Source organism: Loxodonta africana, chromosome 4, assembly GCF_030014295.1.
Source record: "Loxodonta africana isolate mLoxAfr1 chromosome 4, mLoxAfr1.hap2, whole genome shotgun sequence".
In the NCBI taxonomy this organism is placed as follows: Eukaryota; Metazoa; Chordata; class Mammalia; order Proboscidea; family Elephantidae; genus Loxodonta; species Loxodonta africana.
In genome coordinates this window covers 184,454,052-184,481,892 of record NC_087345.1, presented here as the reverse complement: position 1 = coordinate 184,481,892, position 27,841 = coordinate 184,454,052, and positions in this window count along the sequence as shown.

The following is a 27,841-nucleotide window of genomic DNA, read 5'->3' as shown; positions in this document are numbered from 1 at the left end:
TGGGCAGGTAAAGGTACATAAATGGAAGTAAACTTCCACTCAAAGTGGTGAAACATTGAGACTTTATACTATGGTGTGATGTTTAAGATTGTGTCAACGTGGTTGGGCCACTATTCTCAGTGTTTTGGCAGCTGTATAATGTTGTGATCACTTCCCTGTTGAAATTTCATACGTGGTCACCCCTGTGGTGGAATCTGTTGAGTGTACTGATGGGGGCAGGCCTGTGGCAGCTCACTACCCCCTCAGCCTTCACCTCCCCACCCTCCTTCACCTACTTCCATCCTGCTCATCTTGCCAGGGCTTTTGCTTGTTCCAGATTCTGCAGCTGGCTTTTGTTCATCTGACCTCTGGTTCTTGGGACTTGTGCTAGCAGCTTGCTGGTGGTCTTGCCTGCTGATTGTCTATTTTCACAGCCTGCAGCAGCGCTGCTCTCCAGCCTACTGATCTTGGGTTCCCCAGCCCCTGCGACTATGTGAATCAGGAGAATTCTTTCTTGCCTCACGGACTTGGGACTTAAAGCCTCCAAAAACCATGTGAACCATTTCCTTGACATAAGTCTCTTTATATATGTATGTATGTGTGTATATATATACACATACATACATATATAAAGAGAGATATACGGAAACCCTGGTGGCATAGTGGTTAAGTGCTACGGCTGCTAACTAAAGGGTTGGCAGTTCGAATCCGCAACTATATGGGGCAGTTATATTCTGTCCTATAGGGTCGCTGTCAGTTGGAATCGACTCGATGGCACTGGGTTTTTTATATATATATATATATATATATATATATATACACACATACACTTTACTGGTTTTGCTTCTCTAGAGAACTGGGCCTAAAACATTTGATAAGTCATATATACATATACATATACATATACATATACATATACATATACATATACATATACATATACATATACATATACATATACATATACATATACATATACATATACATATACATATACATATACATATACATATACATATACATATACATATACATATACATATACATATACATATACATATACATATACATATTATTAACCAGAGCGATAACTACAAAAATTATACAAAGATATTCATTCAAAACACCATAAACAAGTCAAGATGAAATCTTACAAAATGTTCAAATCCAAGAATGCAAGAAAATAGAAACAAAGGAAAAATAACTAGAAATAAACAGAAAACAAATAATAATGTAAGTGCTAATTTACCAACAATTATCTTGAATGTTGTTGTTATTGTTATTGTTAGGGGCTGTCAAATCAGTTCCAGCTCATAGCAACTCTGTGTACAGTACAAGGAAACACTGCCCATTCTGTGCCATCCTCACAATCATTGATGTTTGAGCTCATTGTTGCAGCCACTGTGTCAGTCTATCTTGTTGAGTGTCATCCTCTTTTTTGCTGACCCTCTGCTTTACCAAGCATGTTGTCCTTCTCCAGGGACTAGTCCCTCCTGATAGCATGTCCAAGGTACATGAGACGAAGCCTTGCCATCCTCACTTCTAAGGAGCATTCTGGCTGTACTTCTAAGACAGACTTGTTCATTCTTCTGGCAGCCCATGATATATTCCATATTCTTCTCTAACACCATAATTCAAATGCATCAATTCTTCTTTGGTCTTTCTTATTCATTGTCCAGCTTTGGCTTGCATATGAGGTGAATGAAAATACTATGGCTTCAGTTAGGCACAGCTTAGCCCTCAATGTGATATCTTTGCTTTTTAACACTTTGAAGTGGTGTCATACAGCAGATTTTCCCAATGAAATATGCCATGTGATTTCTTGATTGTTGATTCCATGGGTGTTGATTGTGGATCCTAGTGAAATGAAATCCTTGACAACTTCTATTTTTTCTCCAATTTTCATAATGTTGCTTATTGGTCCAGTAGGGAGGATTTTTGTTGTCTTTGCGTTGAGGTGTAATCCATACTGAAGGCTATATGTACATCTTAAATGTATATGGCCTACATTCAACAATCAAAGTAGAGAGACTGGCAAAGTGGAATAAAAAATTAAAACAAAACAAAAACTTGAGCCAGTTATATGTTGTTTAAAAGAAACTCACTTCAAATTCAATTTCATAATTTGTTTGAAAGTTAAAGGATGGAAAAATTATAATATATGATGTAAATATTAATGAATAAAGAAAAAAATAGCTATATTAATAGGTGAGAAAATAGACTTCACTGCAAAAAAATAAAATTACTAGAGGCAAAGAATGACATTACATAATGATAAAAGAATCAAATCACAAGAGAGATATAAGATACTACAACCCTAAATGTGTATTGACCAAATAACAAAATCTCAAAATACATGAAGATAAACTGATGGAGATGAAGGGAGAAATAAACAATTCCACATTATAGTTGGAGTATCCAACACACCTCTCTTAGCAACTCATAGAAGTACTAGAGAGAAAATTAGCATTGATACAGAATGCAAAACTACCACCAATCAACAGGATATAGTGTGTGTGTGTATATATATATATATATAAACACAACAGAACATACATTTTTTCAAGTGTCCATGAGCCATTCACCAAGAGATATTATACCTTGTGCCATAAAACAAACCTCAACATATTTAAAAAGAATTGAAGTCATACAGAGTATGCTCTCTGACTGCAATAGAATCAAACCAGAAATAATTAAAAGAGATCCATCAGGAAAATCTCTAAACACGTAAAAGCTAAACAAAACATGTCTAAGTAATCCATGGGTTAAAGAGGAATTTTCAAAGGAAAGAAAAAATGCATACAGCTCAGTGAAAATGAAAGCACACATAACAAGATCTGTGGGATAAAGTTAAAGCAGGGCTGACAGGGAAATCTGTAGCTTTAAGTAGGAGAAAAAAGAAAGATCTCAAAACAATGATCTAAGTTTATGTCAATAAACAAGAAATAGAAGACCAAAATAAATGCAAAGCAGCAGAAAGAATTACCATATTTTTACACATATAATGCAAGCTTTCTACGTTTGTTTGACCACTCCTCCCTCCCCCACAAGGTATTCTCCTAAGCCTCACTATGCCAATTTTTTTTTTACAAGTTGCTTTAAAAAAATTAACATAGCAATGCTGATGAAAATACCTCACTGGGGGTGGGGAGTGATTGGCCAACAAGTATAAAAGGCACATGTTATTTAAATAGGAATATAGCAACAATAAAAATACGGGCAGAAAACATTGAAAATGAAAAAAGGAACAGTAGTTAAAATTAGTGAAAAAAAAACTTTTTCTCCAAAAAAAAAAAAAAGCAGTAAAATTGATAAGCCTCTCACAAGAATGACAAAAATAAAAAGGGAAAAGGCACATCAGCAATACTAGGTGTATAATACAAGATTTCATGATCCTGTGGCTAGTAAAAAGATAGTAAGGAAATATTAGAAACACATTTCTGCTCATAAATTCAGCAACTTTGAAGAAAATAGACTACTTATTTAAAACTAAAATCTACCAAAACTCAACCAAGATGAAGTGTACAATCTGAAGAGACCTATAAGCATTAAAGACTTTAAACCCATAATTAAACACTCGTGACAAAAAAAAACTCCATGCATAGGTGGTTTCACTGGAGAATTCTACCAAACATTTAAAGAAGAATTAATGTCAGTGTTACACAATCTCTTCCAGGAAATGGAAGAGCAGGTGTTATGACTCAGCTAACTCTATGAAACCAGTATTACCATGATCCCAAAACCAGACACAGAGGGTAAAAAACAGAAAATTATGACTAATATTTTTCATGAACTTAGACTCAAAAATCCTTAACAAAATATTAGCAAGCAGAACCCAACAATGTATAGGAAGAATTATATGCTATGATCAACATTCAAAAATCAATGTAATTAACCATATCAACAAGCTAAAATAATAGTAAAAAAAAAAAAATCACATTAATTGATTCAGGAAAAAAAAATTGGGAAAAATCCTACACTTATTCATGACAAAACTCTTAGTAAGTTAGGAATAGTGGGGTACTACCTCAACTTGAAAAAGAACATCTACACACACAAAGAAAAAAATTCACTGCTATCATTATACTTAATTGTGAAAGATTGAATGCTTTTTTCTGCTAAAAAGTACAGTGCAGGAATGTCTGCTCTCACCACTTTTATTCAACATAACACTGGAAGTTCCTGTCATCAAAATAAGGCAAAAGTAAAAAATGAATAAGTAAATAAAAGAAAAACTACAGATTGAAAGAAATAAATAAGCTGTCATATTTGCAGATGACATGACTTTCTACATAGAAAATCCCAAGGAATCTACAAAACAAAAAAATTCCTAAAACTAATAAGTGTTTAGCAAAGTCACAAAATACAAAATTAACATTTTAATTAATCACATTTATGTGTATTAAAAATGGACATGCAGATATCACAATTAAAAACAATACCATTTATAAAAATTTCAAAAGTGATGAAATAGATATAAACATAAAGCATGTTCAGGATCTGCATGCTTAAAATGATAAAATACTGATAAAAAATTAAAAAATACCTAAATAAATGGACAGACATACCATGTTCATGGATCATAAGTTTCAACATAGTAAAGATATCAATTCTCAAATTGTTCTATAAGTTCAATACAATTCCTGTTAATCCTAATAAGGTTTTTCTTAGAGATAGATAGCTTATTTTAAAATGTATATGGAAAGGCACATGTCCTATAATAACTAAAACAATCATGATAAAAAAGAACGTTGCAGGGGGATCACTCTATCCTATATTAAGTTTTACTATGTATCTACAATAATCAAAGCAATGTGGAATTGGCAGAAGACAGATGCATGAATCAGTGGAACAGGATAGAGAACCCAGAAATACTTCCACACAAATATACTCAGCTGAATAATGACAAAGATACAAAAAGCTATTTAGTTGAGGAAGGATAGCCTTTCAAAAAAAGATGGTGAAAAAATGGACAACCAAAGGTCAAAGAAAATGAACTTCAATCTAAACCTTATACCTTATAAAAACTTTAACTCAAAATGGATCATAGGCTTAAATGTAAAACATAAAACTATAAATCGTGTAGAAAGAAACACAGTAGTAAATCTGCAGGATCTAAGGCCAGGCAGAGCGCTTAGAATTGACTCCAAAAGTTTGACCACAAAGAAAAGTTATTAAGTAGGACTTTATTAAAATTAATTTTCTTTTTACTCTGTGAAAGCCTATGAGAAGAGAATGGAAAGATAAACCACATACTGAAGGAATTTGTAATCATATATTGACAAAAGATCAGCAATTAGAATATAAAAATAACTCTCAAAAATCAACAGTAAGGAAACAAACAGTCCAATTCAAATAGACAAATGTCATAAAGAGACATTTCACAAAAAAGGATATATAAATAGCAAGTAAACACAGAAAAAAAAAATTGATATTCACAGCCAGGAGGAAAATGTAAATTAAGACCACAATGAGAAATCACCACACACTAACTGTTGTTGTCATTGTTAGGTGCTATCGAGACCATTCCAACTCACAGTGACCCTATATACAACTGAAGGAAACACTGCCCTGCCCTTCAACACCCTCATAATAATTGTTATGCTTGAGCCCATTGTTGCTGCCACTGTGACAATCCATCTCACTGAGGGTCTTCCCCTCTTTCACCGACCCTCTAACTTACCAAGCATGATGAAGTTCTGCAGGGAATGGTCCTTCCTGATAACATGTCCAAAGTATATGAGACAAAATATTGTTACCCTTGCCTCTAAGGAGCATTCTCTCTGTACTCCTTCCAATACAGATTTGTTAGTTATATTCAATATTCTTTGCCTACGCCACAACTCAAAGGGGTCAATTCTTCTCCAGTCTTCTTTATTGATTGTCCAGCTTTTGCATGCATAGGAGGTGATAGAAAATACCATGGCTTGGGTCAGGCACACCTTAGTTCTTAAAGTGACATCTTTGTGGCCACATAAACCAGAGACTACATCAGCCTGAGACCAGAAGAACTAGATGGAGCCTGGCTACAACCAATGACTGCCCTGACAGGGAACACAACAGAGAACCCCTGAGGGAGCAGGAGAACAGAGGCATGCAGATCTCAAATTCTTGTAAAAAGACCAGACTTAATGGTCTGACTGAGACTAGAAGGACCCCGGTGGTCATGGCTCCCAGACCTTCTCTTGGCCCAGGACAGCAACCATTCCCAAAGCCAGCTCTTCAGACAGGGATTGGACTGGACAATGGGTTGGAGAGGGATGCTGGTGAGGGGTGAGCTTCTTGGGTCAAGTGGACACTTCAGACTATGTTGGCATCTCTTGCCTGGAGGGGAGATCGGAGGGTAGAGGGGTTTAGAAGCTGGTGGAATGGACACGAAAAGAGAGAGTGGAGGGAGGGAGCGGGCTGTCTCATTAGGGGGAGAGCAATTGGGAGTATGTAGCAAGGTGTACATAAGTTTTTGTGTGAGAGACTGACTTGATTTGTAAGCTTTCACTTGAAGTGCAATAAAATTTTTTAAAAAAATGACATTTTGCTTTTTAAGACTTTAAAGAGGTCTTTTGCTGCAGATTTTGCCAATGCAATATATCCTTTGATTTCCTAACTGCTGCATCCATGGGCGTTGATTGTGGATCAAAGTATACAAATTTTTGACAAATTCAATATTTTCTCTGTCGTGATACCGCTTATTGATCCAGTTGTGAGGTTTTTTTTTTTTTTTTTTATGTTGAGGTGTAATCCATACTGAAGGCTGTAGTCCTTGATCTTCATCAGTAGGAGCTTCAAGTCCTATTCACTGGCAAGCAAGGTTGTTATCTGCATAATCCAGGTTGTTAATGCCACTTTCATCTTCATATAGTCCAGCTTCTTGGATTATTTCCTCAGCGTACAGATTGAATAAGCATGATGAAATGATACAACCCTGATGCACACCTTTCCTGACTTTACACCACTCAGCATCCACTTGTTCTGGCCGAATGACTGCCTCTTGGTCTATCCTCAGGTTCCTCACGAGCACAATTAAAACCAAAAAATAAAACAAACAAATTGTTTGCCATCAGAGTTCAACCCTATGGGACAGAGTAGAACTGCCACATAGAGTTTCCAAGGAGCGCCTGGTAGATTTGAACTGCCAGCCTTTGGGTTAGCAGCTGTAGCTCTTTACCATTACGCCACCAGGGTTTCCTGAGCATTAAGTGTTCTGGAATTCCCATTCTTCCCAATATTATCCATAATTTGTTATGATCCACGCAGTAAAATGCCTTTGCCTAGTCAGTGAAACACAGGTAAACATTTTTCCGGTATTCTCTGCTTTCAGGTACAGAATCTGACATCAGCAATGATATTACTTGTTCCTCATCCTATTCTGAATTGGCTTGATTTTCTGGCAGTTCCCTGTCAATGTACCATTGCAATCACTTTTGAATTGTCTTCAGCAATATTTTACTTGCATGTGATATTAATGATATTATTTGATAATTTCCACATGTGGTTGGATCACCTTTTTTTTGGAACAGGCATAAATATGTATCTCTTCCAGTTGGTCGGCCAGGCAGCTGTCTTCCAAATTTATTGGCATAGACAAATTAGCACCTCTACCTCTAGCACTGCATCCCTTTGTTGAAACACCTCAACTGGTATTCTGTCATTTTCTGGAGGCTTGCTTTTCCTGAATGTCCTCAGTGCAGCTTGGACTTCTTCCTTCAGTAGTACCAGTTCTTGATCATATGCTAACTCCTGAAATGATTGAACTCTACCAATTCATTTTGGTACAGTGACTGTGTATTCCTTCCATCTTCTTTTGATGCCCACTGCGTCATTCAGTATTTTGCTCATAGAATCCTTCAGTAACGCAACTGTTGGTTTGAATTTTTCTTCAGTTCTTTCAGCTTGACAAATGCTGAGTGTGTTCCTCCCTTTTGGTTTCTAACTCCATATCTTTGCACATGTCATTATAATATTTTATTTTGTCTTCTTGAGCCACTCTTTGTAATATTCTGTGCAGATTGTTTACTTCATCATTTCTTCTGTTCACTTTAGCTACGTATCCTCAAGAGCAACTTTCAGAGTCTCCTCTGATGTCTATTTTGGTCTTTTCTTTCTTTCCTGTGTTTTTAATGACCTTTTGCGTTCTTCCTGTATGCTGCCCTTGACATCATTCTATAACTCGTCTGGTTCATTAGTATTCAACGTTTCAAATCTTTTCTAGAGATGGTCTCTAAATTTGGGTGGGATATAATCAAGGTGGTACTTTGGCTCTTGTGGACTTTTTCTAATCTTCTTCTGCTTCATCTCAAACCTGCATATGAGCAATTGACAGTCTGTTCCATAGTCTGCCCCTGGCCTTGTTCTGACTTTTGATATTGAGCTTTTCCATCATCTATTTCCACAGAAGTAGTCAATTTGATTCCTGTGTATTCCATCTGGTCAGGTCCGCCTGTATAGTCTCCGTTTATATTGGTGAAGAATAGATATTTAGCATGAAGAAGTCAATAGTCTTGCAAAACTCTATGAAGCGATGTCCAGCATCATTTCTATAACCAAGGCCATGTTTTTGAACTACCAATCCTTCTTTGTTTCCCACTTTTGCATTCTAAACACCAGTAACTATCAATGCATCTTGATTGCATGTTTGATCAATTTCAGACTGCAAAAGTTGGTAAAAATCTTCAATTTTTTTCATCTTTGGTCTTGTTGGTTGGTTTGTAAATTTGGATAATATTCATATTAACTGGTCTTCTTGTAGCCACACTAATATTATCCTATCACTGGCAGTGTTATACATCAGGATAGGTCTTGAAATGTTCTTTTTGTTGATGAATACAATGCCATTCCTCCTCAATTTGTCATTGCTGGCATAGTGGACTATATGATTTTCTGATTCAAAATGGCCAATACCAATCCATTTCAGTTCACTAATGCCTAGGAAATTAATACTTATGTGATCCATTTCATTTTTTATGTTTTCCAATTTTTCTAGGTTCATACTTCATATATTCTATGTTCCTATTATTAATGAATGTTTGCAGCTGTTTCTTCTCATTTTGAGTCGTGCTACATCAGCAAATGAAGATCCCAAAAGCTTGACTCCATCCATTAAGTTAACCCTATTTTAAGGAGGCAGCCCCTCCCCGATCATATTTTGAGTGACTTCCAATCTGAGGAATTTATCTCCTGTCACTATATGCTGCTATTTATAGGGTTTTCACTGGTCAATCTTTTTCAGTAGCCCTCCAGGTCCTTCCTCCTAGTCTGTCTTAGTCTGGAAGCTCAGCTGAACCCTGCTCACCGTGGGGGACCCTGCTGGTATTTCAATATTGGTGACATAGCTTCCAGCATCACAGCAACATGAAAGCTACCACAGTACAACAAACCTACAGATGAGTGGGGGACAGCTCAAATATAAAGATAGTAACAATATCAAAAGCTAGCAAAGATGTGAAGAAACTGGATAACTCATAGCTCATATCCTGTTGGAATATAAAATGGAACAGCCACTTGGAAAAAATTTTGGCAATTGATTCTAAAACCAAATGTGCAGTTACCATAGGACCCAGTAATGCACTCTTGGGCATATATCCTGGCAAAATTAAAAGTTATGTTTACCTAAAAAAAAAGTATATGAATATTCATAGAACTTTATTTGTGCCGACACAGATCAGAAACAGCTCAGTTGCTCTTCAACAGATGAATGGTTAATAAACTATAGAACTTATATATAGGGAAACACTATGCACACTAAAAGTGAAAAGCTTTTGATACATGGAAAAATGGACAAATCTCCAGGGAATTATGCTGAATGAGTGAAAAAATCAATCACAAAACATTACATACTATATTATTCCATTTATATAACATTTTGGAAATGACGACATTTTAGAAATTAAGAAAATACCAATGATTCTCAAGGGTTAAGGATGTAGGGGGTGCAGAAGGGTAATGGGTATAATTGCTGTTGTTAGGTGCTATCTAGTTGGTTCTGATGTACATCGAACACTACCTGGTCCTGTGTCATTCTCACATTGTTTTGTTTGAGCCCGTTGTTGCAGCCACTGTGTCAATCCATCTCATGGTGGCTCTTCCTCTTTTCACTGATCCTATGCTTTACCAGGCATGATGTCCTTCTCCAGGGACTGGTCTTTCCTGGCAACATGTCCAAGTTATGTGAGACAAAGTCTTTCCACCCTTGCTTCTAAGGAGCATTCTGGTTGTATTTCTTCCAAGCTTGTTCGTTCTTCTGGCAGTCCATGGTATATTCAATATTCTTTGCCAACACCATAATTCAAAGTCATCTATTCTTCTTTAGTCTTCCTTATTCATTGTCCAGCTTTCACATACATATGAGATGATTGGAAATACCGTGGTTTGAGTCAGGCACATCTTAGTCCTCAAAGTGACATCTTTGCTTTTTAACACTTTAAAGAGGTCTTTTGCAATGGATTTGCCCAATGTAATACCTTGTTTGATTCCCTGACTGCTGCTTCCATGGGTGTTGATTGTGGATCCAAGTAAAATGAAATTCTTGACAATGTCAATCTTTTATCTATTTATCATGATATTGCTTATTGGTTCAGTTGTGAGGATTTTTGTTTTCTTTCTGTTGAGGTGTAATCCAGACTGAAGGCCATGGTCTTCAATCTTCATCAGTAAGCACTTCAATTTCTCTTTGCTTTCAGCAAGCAAGGTTGTGTCATCTGCATATGGCAGGTTGTTAATGAGTCTTCCACCAACTCTGATGCTTCATTTTTCATCATATACTCCAGCATCTCTGATTATTTGCTCAGCATTAAATAAGTATGGTGAAAGAATACAACCCTGAGGCACACCTGCCTTGATTTTAAACCATGCAGTATCCCCTTGCTCTGTTTGAACAACCGCCTCTTGGTCTATGTACAGGTTCCTCATGAGCACAATTCTTTGCAATATTATCCGTAATTTGATGATCCACTATGCCTTTGCCTAGTCAATAAAACACAGGTAAACATCTTTCTTGTATTCTCAGCTTTCTGCCAAACCCATCTGACATCAGCAATGACACCCTTCTGTCCATGTCCTCTTCTGAATCCAGCTTGAATATCCGGCAGTTCCCTGTTGATGTACTGCTGCATCTGCTTTTGAATAATCTTCAGCCAAATTTTACTTGTGTGTGATATTAATGATATTGTTTGTTAATTTATGCATTCTGTTGGATCATCTTTCTTTGGAATGGGCACAAATATGGATCTCTTCCAGTTGGTTGGCCAGGGAGCGCTCTTCCAAATTTCTTGGCATAGATGAGTCAGCACCTTCAGTGCTGCATCTGTTTGTTGGAACATCTCAGTTGGTATTCCGTCAATTCCTGGAGCAATGTTTTTTTGCCAACGCCTCCAGTGCAGCTTGGACTATTTCATTGGTTCTTGATCATATGCTACCTCCTGAAACAGTTGAATGTTGACCAATTCCTTTTGGTACAGTGACTCTGTGTATTCCTCCCATCTGCCTCTTGGGTATAGTCATAAAAGGATAATAATATTAGGAAACCTTTAGGTGATGGAACTGTTCTATATCTTGACTGTGATGGTGGACACACAAACCTACACATGTAATAAAATTGTATGGAACTAAAAACACACAAACATACACACGAATGAGGACAAGCAAAACTTGGAAGATCTGAATAAGTGAATTGTATCATTGTCAATATTCTAGTTGTAATATTGGACTATAGTTCTGTAAATATTAATGATGGGGGACATGGGATCTCTCTGTATTATTTCTTACAACTGCAAGAAACTACAACTATCTCAGTAAAAAATTTCTGTTAAAAAATATAAACAACACAACAGACTAAGCCAAAATTACTTTTTAGCTTACATGTCTGAAGTGGGAAATCGATTGTTCTCTACCCAAGGAATATACAGTAGGTGGAAACAGATGTGTGCCCAACATCAGCCTATAAACACAAAACTTGACCTGAAAGGCTTAGAAGTTCACTCAAGTGCTATTCAATCACCCTTCCATTCTTACATGGTATGCTACACACATTGTTCTAATTACAGAGCCATTTCCTTTACACAGCTGTTTTCAATTTTAACAAACCACATTGACGTACAGAGCAACAAAACAGCCTGTCTCATCTTCAGTGACCACATCTCTTCCCTAAACCATAAGAGTTAAATCTTTTGACAGTTTTATAATACATTATAAAATTTAAAGAATAGAAAAAAAGCACTTTCAAATACATTGTACTAGATAGTCGCATTAGGGGAAAAAAAAATCTGTAGACTAAATAGTAAGCCTCTCATTGTAAATAACATTTCCATAAAATAAACCTTAAGAACAACACTACAAAATGAACAAAAACATATTGAACCAAATTTGAACTGGTTTAATTAATTACATAAAATATATAATTTACAACTTTTATTCTTGCCTTCATTTCTTCATGATGGCAACCACTCTGTTATAAAAATGTGTATTGATAGTTTCTGACAGTAAAAGTAATACAGGTTCAATTTAGAAATTTAGAGAAGCAAAAATAAATACAGAGAAGGAAACAAGCCCCAGTCATAAACCTACCGCACAAAACTAACCTGTGGGGCAATTGGTTTTCTTGTATGTAGCGTTTCTGGTTCTGGGTATGTAATTCTCACAAAATGATTGGTCAGACCACAGTCTTGCAAGGGACTGGTTAGTTTACTGTCCGTATAAGTGGCTTGCAGTTTTGGTCCATTTACTATTCACATTAAAGGCTTGTAGATCCAGCCAATAGAATTGGTTGGTTTACGATCCGGCTAAGGGATTTGTAAGTTAAGGACGGTCATGCCTTGATATTGACAAGGAATTTGCCTTTATAAGCAGCCAATTCATAGAGGTTTTTTCCTGGGGGGGACTCATGATCACCAAGAGCTTGGAGTGGTGCGTGTCCTTTAGTCCTGGGATCCCTGCACTGAGAACCTTCTAGATCCAAGTGAGCTGGTAACTCCGAGGTGATAACACTGAAGACCAAGAGGAATGGTGGCAAGCACAGCAAGCACACAGGGGCTGCAGCAGTGCCTGCTTTGGGAAACACAAGACTGGCAGACTGCGGTGGTAGGTAAGTGGGCCCACAGAGTGGGTCTGGGAGCCTCATAAAAGGGAAATAGCCACAGTCTTAGCCTGTGCAGGTGGACATTTGGGCAGAGCAAGAGGCAGCATGGTGGCCAAGAGAAGGAGGCCTGTCTTGAGGGGGCTGTCAGAAGGCCCACAGAGGTTTGGATATACATTGAATATGTGTTGGCTATAAAAGTTCTGCCTTGAGAGCTGTTGTAATGCTGGCCTAGCCCTGGCACTGGCCGAGGGTTTTCCTGAAGCTGCTGGCTGAGAGCTGGATCAGTAAGCACAGGGGCCAGAGCCAGCCAAGAAAAGCTGCAAAGAGAGAAAGAACACACATACCTGACCTGACCTGACCTGACCTGATGGCACACTTGCTGAGAGAGAGAGATACTTCCTGATACCCATCTACAGTGTGAGTGCTCAGTGACACAGAAGTGGACATGGGTAATTTGGGAAGGGTGAGTGGGTCCCCTTCTAATGTAAGTGGGTCTCTTTCCTACGATGCAAGGTGGGATACTTATGGACTGGTTCACCTCAAATATGTTCTTGCTGTTTATGTTTGCATTCTGTAAGTAATCTGTTCTTGTTGTTTACTGTTTACATCCTAGAAATAATAACAACTGCTTCTAATTGTCAACACTGTGTCAGATCAAATGGAAAAGTCCTCATCTAGGCAGTCCTATTGTTTATAATTTTGAGGTAACAGTTCATAACCTCTATGACTATTTTGTTTCAATTGCTTACATGTTTTTTATTCATATAATGTGTATATTAATTGCATTGTAACTTACAGTTCACTAATCTTAAGGTAAAGCTTGATGAATTTCTTACATGCGTGTATATCTAATAACCACATCCCAGTTTACAGGGCACAGGACACTTCTAGTATTCAAAAGTCTTCCTCACACCACCTCCAAGTCAATACCACCACCTCAAAGTAACTGCCATTCTGACCTCTACAACAGAGTAATTTTCTCTCTTTTGGAACTTCATACAAACGGAATTACATAATGAATATGCTTGCACATCTGCTACACTTGCCCAACATGCAAGTGCAGCCCATTCTGCTGTGAATAGTAATAGTTTTTCTCTTTTCTGCTACTATGGGCTATTTCACTGGCTATTTCACTGTGTTACTACACAATAATGTATCTGTTTTATGGGTGTCGGATGAAGGAGCCCTGGCAGTGCAAATGCTTAAATGGTTAGCTGCTAACTGAAAGATTGGCATTTCAACCCAACTAGTGACTCTGTAGAAGAAAGACCTGAAAATTTGCTTCCATAAAGATTACAGCCAAGAAAACCCTATCGGGCAGTTGTACTCTGTCATATGGGGTCACTGTGAGTCAGTTTGTCATACTGTGATGGTTTGTGTGTTTCTGTGGTACTGGAAGATTTGAGACCAGTATTTCAAATACCAGCACAGTCACCCTTGGTGGAAAGGTTTCAGCGGCACTTCCAGAATAAGACAGACTAGGAAGAAGGACCTGGTAGTCTACTTCTGAAAAACCTGGCCACTGAAATCATTATGAATAGCAGCAGAACATTGTCTGACATGGTACCAGAAGATGAGCCCCTCATACTGGAAGGCACTCAAAATATGCCTGGGGAGAAGCTGCCTCCTCAAAGTAGAGTCAATCTTAATGATGTGGCTGGAGTCGAGTTTTTGAAACCTTCATCTGTTGATGTGGTATGACTCAAAATGAGAAGAAACAGCTGAAAACATCCATTAATAACTGGAAAGTGGAATGAACAAAGTACGAATCTAGGAAAATTTGAAGTTCCCAAAAATGAATTGGAATGCATAAAGATCAATATCTTAGGCATTACTGAGCTGAAATGGACCGGTATTGGCCATTTTGAATCAGACAAACATACGGTCTACTATGCTGGGAATGACAAATTGAAGAGGAATGGCACTGCCTCCGACATCAAAAAGAACACTTCAAGATCTATCCTGAAGTGCAACACCGTCAGTGATAGGATAATATCCATATGCCTACAAGGAAGACCAGTTCATGCCACTATTATTCAAATTTACGCATCAACCACCAAAGTCAAAGACGAAGAAATTGAAGATTTTTACCAACTTCTGCAATCTGAACTTGATCAACCATCCGATCAAGATGCGTTGATAATTACTGGCAATTAAAATGCAAAAGTCAGAAATGAAGAAGAAGAATCCATAGTTGGAAAATATGGTTTTGGTGATAGAAACGACACCAGAGATCACATGATAGAACTTTGTAAGACCAATGACTTCTTCATTGCAAATGCCTTTTTTCAACAACATAAACGGCAACTATACAAGTGGACCATGCCAGATGGAATACACAGGAACCAGATGGACTACATCTGTGGAAAGATACAATGGAAAAGCCCATTATCATTAGTCACAGCAAGGCCAGGGGCCAACTGTGAAACAGACCATCAATTGCTCATATGCAATTTCAAGTTGAAGTTGAAGAAAATTTGAACAAGTCTATGAGAGCCAAAGTATGACCGTGAGTATAACCCACCTGGAGTTAGAGACTATCTCAAGAATAGATTTGACATATTGACCAATAATGATCAATGACTAGACCAGTTATGGAATGACATCAAGGACATCCTACATAAAGAAAGAAAAAGAAAACAAACAAACAAAAACCCATTGCCTTTGAGTTGATTCTGACTCATGGCAACCCTACAGGACAGAGTAGAACTGCCCCATATGGTTTCCAAGGAGCAGCTGGTGGGTTCCAACTGCTGACCTTTTAGTTAGCAGCCATAGCTCTTAACCACTTCTCCACCAGGGCTCAAAAGAAAGCAAGAGGTCATTAAGAAGACAAGAAAGAAGGAAAAGACCAAAATAGATGTCAGAGGACATTCTGAAATCTGTTCTTGAATATAGAGTAACTAAAGCAAAGGGAAGAAATGATCAAATAAATGAGCTGGACAGAAGACAAAATAAAGTATTATAAAGAAATGTGCAAAGACTTGGAGATAGAAAAACAAAAGGGAGGAACACAGTATTTCTCAAGCTGAAAGAACTGAAGAAAAAATTCAAGTCTCGAGTAGCAATATTAAAGGATTTTATGGGGAAAATATTGAAAAATGAAGAAAGCATCAAAAGAAGATGAAAGGAATTTACAGAGTCAGGGTACCAAAAAGAATTGGCCAACGTTCAGCCATTTCAGGAGGTAGCATATGATCAAGAACTTATGGTACTGAAGAAAGAACTCCAAGCTGAACTTAAGGGAATGGTGAAAAACAAGGCTCCAGGAATTGACGGATACCAATCGAGATGTTTCAACAAACAGGTGCAGTGCTGGAAGTGCTCATTCATCTGTGCCAAGAAATTTGGAAGACAGCTACCTAGCCAACCAACTGGAAGACATCCATATTTGTGCCCATTCTAAAGAAAGGTGACCCAACAGAATGGGGAAACTTCAAACAATAACATTAATATCACACACACGTAAAATTTGGTCAAGATCATACAAAAGCAGTTATAGCAGAACATTGACAGGGAACTGCCAGAAATTGAAGTAGAATTCAGAAGAGCATGTGGAACAAAGGATATCATTGCTGATGTCAGATGGATCCTGGCTGAAAGCAGAGAATACCAGAAGGATGTTTGCCTGTGTTTTATTGACTACGCAAAAGCATTCAAATTATTATCCATATCAAAATTATGGATAGCATTGCAAAGAATGAGGATTTCAGAACATTTAATTGTGCTCATGAGAAACCTGTACATAGACCAAGAGGCAGCTTTTGGAACAGAACAGGGAGATACTATGTGGTTTAAATCAGGAAAGGTGTTCATCAAGGTTGTATCCTTCCACCATACTTATTCAATCTGTATGCTGTGCAAATAATCCAAGAAGTTGGACTATATGAAGAAGAACAGAGCATCAGGATTGGAGGAAGACTCATTAAAAACCTGAGATATGTGGATAACACAACCTGGCTTGCTGAAAGTGAAGAGGACTTGAAACACTTAACGATGAAGATCAAAGACTACAGCCTGGATTACACTTCGACATGAAGAAAACAAAAATCCTCACAACCAGACTAATAAGCAACGTCATGATAAACAAAGAAAATTATAATTTTTATTATAATCAATGCCCATGGAAGCAGCAATCAAGAAATGAAAGGACATATTTGCTTTGGGAAAATCTGCCGCAAAATACCTCTTTCAAGTGTTAAAAAACGAAGATTTCACTTTAAGGATTAAGGTGCTCCTGACTCAAGCCATGGTGTTTTAGATTGCCTTATATGCATGTGAAAGCTGGATAATGAATAAGGAAGATCGAAGAAGATTGATGCCTTTGAATTATGGTATTGTGAAAGAATATTGAATATACCATGGACTGTGAGAAGAATGAACATAGTCTGTCTTGGAAGAAGTACAGCAAGAATGCTCCTTAGAAGGGACGATGGCAAGACATTGTCTCACGTACTCTGGATATGTTATCAGGAGGGATCAGTCCCTGGAGAAAGGTATCATGCTTGGTAAAGTAGAGGGTCATCAAAAGAGAGGAAAACTGTCAATGAGATGGATTGTCACAGTAGCTGCAACAATGTGCTCAAGCATAAGGGTTGTGAGGAGGGCACAAAACCAGGCAGTTTCGTTCTGTGGTGCATAGGGTCACTATGAGTCAGAACTGACTGGATGGCACCTAGAAACAACAACAATGAGTCAAAAATGACTCAGTGGCACCTAACAACAGCAACAACTGCTAATGGGTTTTTAAGTTGTTTCTGTTGTGGGGCTATTATGAATAACACTGTCTTAAACATCGTGTACCTGACTTTGGGTAGACATAAGCGCTCACATTTGGTGGGTGCATATCTGGGAGTGAAATTACTTAGTCAGAAGGTATATTTATGTTGAATTTTGGTTGCTACCACCAACCTTTAAGAGTTCTTGTTGCTTTTCATCCTTGCCAATACTGGTGATACTGGTGGTAACATAATTTGAAGCAAAAATATATTTTTTTTAATCTAGCATTTTTCATTTAATATTATATCGTGATCATTCTCATGGGTTTATTCCTTATCTTCATGACATTCTTAGTTTTTGACCTTTAGTTATTATATTTCTAGCTGAATTAGTTATAAAAACATTTTTTAAAAAACTTAAAAAGCTCACAAAAATTTAATAAAACACATGCTGTGGGTGTTTTGAAGTTTTTTTTTTCTTGTTTGATGCCGCAAACTGTATGTGTGTGTGTGTCTGTGTGTGGTATCTAAAATTAAATGTGTTTTTTTCATGGAAATAGATTTTATCAAACAACATGATTTGGTGGCCTTTTAAAGTACTGAAGAGTGTTTTCAATATACTGTCAGCATTGTACTTTGCTTTAGAAAATAATGATAAAATGACTTTTAATAATAATATATAAAAATATAACCTAAATTCCTACTACAAAAATAATATTTGATCATTTTTTGCTTATTTGTTTGTTTTGTTTTTAACTCTAGTTCTGTATGACTATCTATGACTGAGAATAGAATTAGTATTCTATAACGCAATTAATTAAAAAAAAAGTAAAACAGGCTTTATGTAAAACTTGCCAGACTAGAATTTAAGTACCAGTATTGTTGTCGTGGAAACCTGGTGGTAGTGGTTAAGTGCTATGGCTGCTAACCAAGAGGTTGGCAATTCAAATCCTCCAGTTGCTCCTTGGAAACTCTATGGGGCAGCTCTACTCTGTCCTATAGGGTCGCTATGAGTCGGAATCGACTCGACGGCAGTGGGTTTGGTTTTTTTGGTTATTTGATTTTTGTCGTTGTTAGGTGCCATTGAGTCGGTTCCAGCAAAACACTGCCCAGTCATGCGCTCTCCTCACAATCATTGTTATGCTCGAGCCCATTGTTGCAGTCACTGTGTCAATCCACCTTGTTGAGGGTCTTCTTCTTTTCCTCTGACCCTGTACTTTACCAAGCATGATGTCCTTCTCCAGAGACTGGATCCCTTCCGACAACATGTCCAAAGTTTGTAAGACACAGCCTGGCCATCCTTGCTTCTAAGGAGTATCCTGGTTGTAGTTCTTCCAGGGCAGATTTGTTCATTCTTTTGGCAGTCCATGGTACATTCAATATTCTTTGCCAATACCACAATTCAAAGGCTTTCACATGCATATGATATGATTGAAAGTACCATAACTTGAGTCAGGAGCACCTGAGTCTTCAAGGTGACATCTTTGCTTTTCAACACTTTAAAGAGGCCCTTTACAGCAGATTTGCTCAATGTAATGCATATTTTGATTTCTTGACTCCTGCTTCCATGGGCATTGATTGTGGATCCAAGTAAAATGAAATCCTTGACAACTTCAATCTTTTCTCCATTTATCATGATGTTGCTTATTGGTCCAGTTGTGAGGATTTTTTTTTTTTTTTATGTTGAGGGGTAATCCAGTACCAATATAGAATATTAAAAATTGTATTTATATTCTTATTGTCCAGGTAACATTGTATTGCTACTGTTTTAAACCCCTTCTTTCTTTCTTTTTTCTAGCTTAGAGATTTTCCTTTGATTTTTTTCTCTTTTTCTGTTTCTTTACACATAAACTTCCACTGCGGCTAAAAAGCTCTTAAATATTGCAGAGGATATAAAAGAGAGATATAAAAAAATATCTCTAATCTGCAAGGATGTGTTTCTTCAAATTTTTCTCTTGGGTAAAGGTTTAGATATAAACACAGTTTTGTTTGTTTTTTTTTTTTAATTAACTTGCAAATTTAAAACTGTCTTATTCAATTATATAATCTCAGCAGGAGAGCAACCTAATAACAAATGCTGATGTTTACTATAGCTTATGCTGTGATTCTACTCATAACAAAAAGTGCGGGTAATTATCCTTAAAGCCCTCAGTGGTCTGGGACCTGGCTACTTTAGAGTGTGTATTTCACATCACACCCCTGCTATCATTGTGACTGAATGAATTTTATCTCAGATTCTGTTCCCAGCACTGGATATTTCAGGACTAGTTACAGTTTTCTGCTTTTCTTTTAATATTCACTTGCCTTAGACGTGAGGCCAAATGTAACTTTTTACTCCTCTGAAAATTGCAAAAAACATCATTCTGTTTTATTCCAGAAGATTCCTGATGTTAATAACCTTTTGTATCTAGTTAAATAACTCACTATATTTGTGTTGTATGAGAAAACTCCTCCTTCTCTCAACCCAGTCTTCTCTCCATTGCTATTTTAGATACTTCCCTCCCCAGCTTCCATTGCTTCAACTGATGTGTCTTGGATCAGGGAAACGTGATATTTGCCCCTGAATGAAAAGACATATTTCAATCAGTCATCCAGATATTTTGTCTACAGGATACCCAAAGCAAAACTTAAAATAGTATTTTGCAGTGTGGAAAACCTACTCTATGTGTTCACACAAGTACAACCTTGAAGGAAGCTCAAACAAGAAAAGTAAACAGAATTAGATCAATCTGTCTTAGGCACATGGTGTCATAGTGTATTAAGCATTGGGGTCTTGGACACTTGGCCAAAACCATATTTTAAGAACTGTTAAAGATGAATATTCATAACATGTCAAACACAAAATGTATACTACTGAGTGAGTCATCTTCTCCTCCTAGCCAGTTTTCTCTGGACTCAGTTGTATTCTGTCAACAGCACCAGACTATCACAAAGCCCAGCATAGCATAGTCTAGATTGCTGCAGTGATCCGGAAGAGAGAATACTGGATCAGAAGCTAGGGGTTCACTCACCCCCTGTCTTAGTCATCTAGTGCTGCTATAACAGAAATAGCACAAGTGGATGGCTTTACAAAAGGGAAAATTATTTTTTCACACTCTAGAAGGGTAAAAGTCCAAATTTAGGCTACCAGCTCCAGGGAAAAGCTTCCTCTCTCTATTGGCTCTGAAGGAAAGTCCTTATCATCAATGTTCCCCTGGACTAGGAGCTTCTTAGGTGCAGGGACCCCAGGTCCAAAGGACATGCTCTGCTCTTGGCACTGCTTTCTTGGTGGTATGAGGCCCCTATATCTTTCTGCTCACTTCTCTCTTTTATATTTCAAAAGAGAGTGGCTTAAATTGTAGGTTAATCTTGTAGATTGAGTCTAAGTAACTGCCACTAGTCCATCTCATTACAGTATAGAGATAGGATTTACAATGCATAGGAACATCACAGCAGATAACAAAATGGTAGATGATCACACAACACTGGTAATCATGACCTAGCCAAGTTAACAGATATTTGTGGGGGTCACGATTCAATCCATGACACCCCTTGGCATGGCACAATGACTGTAGGAATGGGTTTCACTTTAGAAACCAGCAGAAAGTTGAGTACATCATTCCCTGTGAAATATTTTGTCTGGAGGGTTTACTAAAACAGACAAACAAAAATGTGGTCCTGGATAGCTGCAGACTAATTGGAGCTAAGAGAGCAAAACGTAGCATCAGAGACGAGTTCCTCTGACTTCCGCTATGGCCAGATAGTTGCCAAAATGTGTCAGTCTATTCTTTCTGAAAGGAAGAACTGGCAAAATGGCTGCAGAGCCATAGTTCTGTAGATCCTAGGGTATCACACAAGTTTCCAAGACCCGAGCTTTTATTCAAGAAACTAGACAGTTCAAATGAAATACGAGATGGTGGCTGAAGATCTAGAACGAGGCAAAAGGCCATTTATCAGTCAGCATGAACAGATGCTAGATAGGACAAAGTGAAATCTGAAATGGTTAGAACAACTTATCATTCCTGAGGTAAGGACTGGTCCTCAATGTCTGGTTATGAGACTACCAGCCCACATATGATAAATATTTCACATCAGATTGTATATTCTTCAAGAATGTAATATTCTAGGAAAGATGTGACAAAGTTTAATTTAGACAAAGACAGTAGAAACAAGAGAAACAAAGAAGATTGAAAAAAATAGAGAGGTTGGTAACTGAATGGGCATCATGCTTAAGAGAATGGGTGTATTACGGTTGTGTTTTCTAACTGGTAAAAACTAAAGTTTCTATTACTTTATGAATATCTTTATTTTCTTTCAATATCTTTTTTTCAGAAGTAAAATAAGAATCATAATGACAGTAGTTTGAAGAATGGGGCCAGTTTTTGGAAGTTTGTTCTTCGCCCATTCATGACATAATTTGAGAATTGACAAAATTCAGTGTGTAGAAGGGGTTGTGTATTTCTGTTGCCCAGAAGTAAAAACTTTGAAAAAAGTAGGGACTAGCAGCACTTCATAACTCTTCCTTCTCTGCCCCCATGAAGGGACATCTAAAAAGGTCTCAAACATGTAGATTCATCTCTTACAATGGTTCTTGCATCTGTCCTTTTCCTTCTATTGTAATCAGGTCAATTCATATTGAAATTGCCTGTTTTCCAGGGTTAATCTAATTGCCTCTTCTTGAATCTTATTCCTCCACTTTGACTTATCATTTACATCATTCTCAAATTTATCTTTTGAAAAAGCTACTGATATGTTAGTTGCTGAATAGCTGTCACTCCTCTGCTTGGCAAATTTTAATCCTGGTTAACAGTCTTAATCACTATGCTTCGATTTTGTAAACATTTCATATTTTTCTTTGATATCTCAACTACCTACTCAAAAAGAGAGATGGAAACTGATTTTATCATAGAAACAGGACCTTTCCCCCATATTTTCCAACTGGTGACTCTTTTCTTTCTCTGCCTTTTGGGCAAGACTAAATTTCTGGTGTTGGGAACAGCAGACAAAACAATATATACAAAAGATTAATTAGATTGTTTGAACCTATGCCTACTTATACAGACACCAGATGGGTGAGTTCCATCTGTTGTCAAATCATGAGACTGGTAGAACAACTGATTAACTAGTTAGTGAAACAGGAAATGATGGTTATACAACCACAAGGTACAAATTAACCACACGAAACTGAACAGGAGAGGCAGCATCCCTGCAGCATCCAGAGGTTCTCAAAGAGAGGCACTTGGACATAACTTTATCCAAAATGAAAAAAAAATTCCTCCTTCTTTATAACTTCTTTTGAAAATATCTAGGTCTCCAACCACATGTGAGTAATATGTCCAATATCATCAGTCTCATAGCTCTGTATGGTTGCATACCTAAATTATATTATTACTTGCCATATGGAGAGTTATAACATCAGTGTATTAGAAATGGTCTGATGACCTAAGCTGTCTTGTGTAGCACTTGTTCATTCTTTCCTTGATGAAAACCTTAATAATAGGTAGTTTTCTCAAAGTATATGTAAACAATATTATGCTTCTATTATCAAAAGTATGCAAAGAACAGTTATATTTTTATTATATTTCATAAGTGGTAGTTGGGAGTTTTATAATTCTACTTTTTTAAATGAAGCTTTTACTTCCTCAAATTTCTAAGTTGAATTGTTTCTAAAATTCTGTTTGCATTTGAACTGAGTAATACGGTAAAATGCTTTGGTGAAAGACAATGCACATCTTTGAATTGAATTTAGTCTTTTAATTGAATTTAGTCTTAATACAGTCTTTAATCTCTATTTAATGGGCATCTTGGTGTTGAATTGTAATCTGCATTTCAAAATTGTTAACATGTGTATTAAAGGATCAAATAAACAAGTTATAGTACAAAGATGTTAACCTTTGCAAACACATTTTGGGTAGAAAAGTATGAGATTCAAAGACATGGTTTAAAAGCTATTTTGATTTTCACATGAAAACCATTGCTGTCAAGCTGATACCAACTCATAGTGACCCTATAGGAAAGATTAGAACTGCCCAATAGGGTTTCCAAAGAGCAGCTGGTGGATTCAAACCACCAACCTTTTGGTTAGCAGTTGTAGCTCTCAGCCAATATGCCGCCAGGGCTCCGTTTTTATTTTAGTACATGATTTATTAGAATCTGAGAATAGTAAAGTGTTTTTTTAAAATAAATTTGTATCTATTACTTCCAATGAAGTGGTAAAGATATGGAACAAGAACATTTCAGCATTGTATAAAAAAACCAACCAGTTCCCACAGTGTCAATTCCAGCTCATGGTGACCCCAGGTGTTTCAGAGTAGAAATGTGCTCCACAGGGTTTTCAATGGCTGATATTTTGGAAGAAGATTGCCAGTACTTTCTTCCAAAGAGCTTCTGGGTGGACTCAAACCTACAGCCTTTCAGTTAGCAGCTGAGCATATTAATTGTATGCACCAACCAGGAACTGCTAGCATCATACAGGGTTTTAGAAGATGCAAAAGGCATGTTAAAAAAAAAAAAAAAATCCTTGCTGCTGTTAAATTACAATATAGGAAATGCTGTTCTTCAATAAAAGAGGGAATAAAAGATGTAAGTATAGAACCTTTTAATGGAGGAGAAGGCAAGACAATACCAAATAATAATAGACTGGATAAAACCTAGGAAGAAAAGGGTAAATTTCAAGGTAACCACAAAGAAAGCTAACAAACCTACTTATCAAAATAAAGAAGAAAAACATAATGTCTCAGTAAAAACAAAATCTACAAAAACAAAAGAAATGAAAAGAAAAACTACAAACAAAACGAATTCAGCACAGGAGAGTAGGAGGAACAAAGAAAATGTCAGCACCACAAAAAAAAAGCACTATAAAATGACAGCAATAAACTCACATCTATCAATAATTACACTGAATGTAAATGGCCTAAATGCACCCATAAAGAGACAGAGAGTGACAGAGTGGATTTAAAAAAAACAGGATTCATCATATGCTGCCTATAAGAGACATACCTTAGAAACAAAGATATAAATTTATTTAAAAATCAAAGGATGGAAGAAAATATATCAAGCAAACAGCTACCAAAAAAGAGTAGGAGTGATGATACCAATCTCAGAAAAAATAGGCTCTAAAACAAAATCCACCATAAAAGACAAAGAAGAGCACTGTATAACGATTAAAGGGACAATCTGTCAAGAAGACATAACCATAATAAACACCTAGGCACCCAATGATAGGCCTCAAAAATACATAAAACATACTCTTACAGCACTGAAAAGAGAAATTGACAGCTCCACAATAATAGTAGGAGACTTCAACATACCACTCACGGTAAAGGACAGAACATATGGAAAGAAACTCAAAAAAATACAGAAAAGCTAAAGGGCACAATCAACCAACTTGACCTAACATATATATATAGAACACTCCACCCAACAGCCACAAAGTGGGCATTCTTTTCCAACACAAATGGAATATTCTCCAGAATAGACCACATTTTAGGCCACAGAGCAACCCTCAACAGAATCCAAAATATCAAAATAATACATAGTATCTTCTCTGACCACAACACCATCAAAGTAGAAATTAACAACAAGAAGAGCAAGGAGGAAAAAAAAAGAAATTAAATAACACCCTGCTTAAAACCACCAGGCAATAAAATAAAACAGAGATGTAATTAAAAAAAAAATGCCAAGAATGAAAACACGTCATACCAAAACCTTTGGAACATAGCAAACTCAGTCCTCAGAGGTCAATTTATAGCAATAGATGAAGACATGAAAAAAGAAGAAAGGGACAAAGTCAAAACACTAGCCACACAGCTCAAACAAATAGAAAGTGAACAGCAAAAAAAAAAAAAAAAGCCCACAGGCACCAGAAGAAAGGAAATAATAAAGATCAGAGCAGAAATAAGTGAAACAGAAAATAGGAAAACATTAGAAATAATCAACAAAACCAAAAGTTAGTTCTCTGAAAAAGAAAGGATCAACAAAATCGACAAATCCTTGGCTAAATTGACAAAAGAAAAACAGGAGAGGACGCAAATAACCTGAATAAGAAATGAAATGGGGGGTATTACAACAGACCTAAATGAAATAAAAAGGATTATGACAGAGTATCATGAAAAACTATATTCCAAAAAATTTGAAAACCTATAAGAAATGAACAAATTTCTAGAAACACACTACCTACCCAAACTAACACAAACCCATGTTGAAAATCTGAACAGATCCATAACAAGAGAAGATATTGGAAAGGTAATTTTAAAAAATCTCCCAACAACAACTAAAAAAACCCTGGTCCTGATGACTTTACTGGAGACTTCTACCAAACATTCAGAGAAGAGTTGACGCCAGCACTACTCAAACTATTTCAGAAAACAGAAAAGGAAGGGATACTTCATATTCATTCTATGGAACCAGCATAACTCTGACACAAAAACCAGGCAAAGGTGCCACAAAAGAGAAAATTACAGACCAATGTCTTTCATAAATATAGATGTAAAAATTCTCAACAAAATTCTCGCCAACAGGTTTCAGCAATACACCACAACCAAGTAGTATTCACACCAGGTATGAAAGGATGATTCAACATTAGAAAATCAATCAATGTAATCCACCACTTAAATAAAAGAAAAGAGTCACATGATCATCTCAACTGACAGAGAAAAGACATATGACAAATCCAACACCCACTCCTGATAAAAACTCTCAATAAAATAGGTATAGAATGGAAATTTCTCAATGAAATAAAGGACAAAAAGGGAAATAAAAAAGTAAAGGACATCTATGCAAAATCAAAAGCCAACATCATTCTTAATGGAAGAGGCTGAAAACATTCCACTTGAGAAGAGGAACAAGACAAGGATGCCCTTTGTTACCACTCCTATTTAACATTGTACTGGAAGTCCCAGCTAGAGCAATAAGGAAAGAAAAATAAATAAAAGGCATTCAAGTTGGCAACGAAGAAGTAAAACTGTCCTTATTTGTGGATGATATGATACTATACACTGAAAACCCCCAAAGACTCCATGAGAAAACAACTGGAACTAATAGAAAGACTCAGCAGTGTAGCAGGATACAAGATAAACATACAAATATCAGTTGGATTCCTATACACCAATAAAGAGAACAATGAACAGGAAAATAATACCATTTATATTTCCTAAAAAAATAAAATACTTAGGAATAAATATAACCAGGGATGTAAGACTTAGGCAAAGAAAAGTACAAACCACTACTGCAAGAAACCAAAAGAGACCTACATATATGGAAAAACATGCCAGGCTCATGGATAGGTAGATTCGACATTGTGAAAATGATCATTCTAACCAAAGCAATTTACAAATACAATGCAATCCCAATCTAAATACCAATAACATTCTTTAAAGAGATGGAAAAATTAAATTATTAACTTTATATGGAAAGGGAAGAGGCCCTGGGTAAGTAAAGCAGTGTTGAAGAAGAATAAAGTAGAAGGACTTGCACTACCTGACCTCAGAACCTACTACACAGCTATAGAAGTCAAACAGCCTGGTATTGGTACAATGACAGATACATTGACCAATGGAACAGAATTTAGAACCCAGATGTAAGGCCATCTAGCTATGGTCACCTGATCTTCAGCAAAGGCCCAAAGTCCATCAAGTGGGGAAAAGACAGTCTTTAATAAAAAAATAAAAATTTTTTTTTTTTTTTTTTGGCACTGGCAAAATTGGATGTCCATCTGCAGGAAAATGAAACAGAAACCATACCTGACACCATACACAAAAACTAATTCAAAATGGATCAAAGGCCTAAATATAAAGCCAAAAACTATTAAGCTCATAGAAGAAAAAATAGGATCAACAATAAAGACCCTATTACACAGCATAAAGAGGATACAAACCATAACCAACAACACACAAACTCCAGAAAATAAACTAGATAACTGGGATCTTCTAAAAATTAAACACTCATGCGCATCAAAAGACTTCACCATAAATGTAAACAGAGAACCTGCAGACTGGGAAAAAATTATGGGCTATTACAAATCAGACAAAGGTCTAATCTCTAAAATCTACAGGAAAATTTAGTACCTCTACAATAGAAAGACAAATAATCCAATTAA